Consider the following 997-nt stretch of genomic DNA (forward strand, 5'->3'; position numbering starts at 1 on the left):
ACGCTAAGACAGGGTAGCGGTGGTGTCACGTGCTCGTCTCGGCGTCCGTCGTCGCTACCGCGACGACGTCCTCCTCGACTCGCGTTACGCTAAGACAGGGTGGGAGTAGTGTCACGTGCTCGTCTCGGCGTCCGTCGTCGCTACCGCGACGACGTCCGCCTCGACTCGCGTTACGCTAAGACAGGGAGGCATTGGTGTCACGTAGCTGCTAAAAGGGGGTAAATTGATGTAAAATAATGGCAGCTGCTGATTTCTTTGAACAATGCTCGAAAGGAGTACCGAAAAAAATGGCAGCTGCTAAAAGGGGGTAAACTGATGTAAAATAACTCAGCTTCGGAAGGACTAATCCGGAGCTGATTTCTGTCTTTTGGGTCTATTTCAACTACGACCTGCAAAAATGGTCAAAAGGAGTAGCAGGCACCAGATTAGAAACCTAAAAATTTATAACTAAAAAAAATCATAATTTATGAGAAAAAAAATTGAAGATGACACCGCAAGTACTAAAAAATGGGACAACACATACAAGCATGCATATTTCATATAAAAAAATAAATTATGGTGGGTAACAGAGATAATTCAGCACACCAATGTCTCATCAAGGATTAGCTAAGAATTCTCCTAGCTTAATGCTCATGTATATACCAATAGACTGTGCTCTATCTCTGTTGTTTGAATAATGTTCAGAGCAACAGTATCTTTGCACAAATGTTTACAATTCATACAATAATTTGCTACAGAAAAACAAAACGATTTTCAGAGAATTAGCTCATTCTCTTAACAATGAAATCTGCTGATTCTCTTAACATGTCTGAACTGACGTCGTTATTTAGAATTCAGCTGGCCACATATTTTTTGCTCTGCATGTCTGAACTGAATAAGTGAAGATGCTACCTGCAGCAGGGAAGGGAGCCATTGACAGTCAGCAGGCAGCAGGGACCTTGTGCAGTGCTCGTCATGCCAGCTGCTGCCGATGCTTGGAAACGAACGAATAAATTGC

The sequence above is a fragment of the Triticum aestivum genome, chromosome 6A (genome assembly GCF_018294505.1).
Source record: "Triticum aestivum cultivar Chinese Spring chromosome 6A, IWGSC CS RefSeq v2.1, whole genome shotgun sequence".
Taxonomy (NCBI): Eukaryota; Viridiplantae; Streptophyta; class Magnoliopsida; order Poales; family Poaceae; genus Triticum; species Triticum aestivum.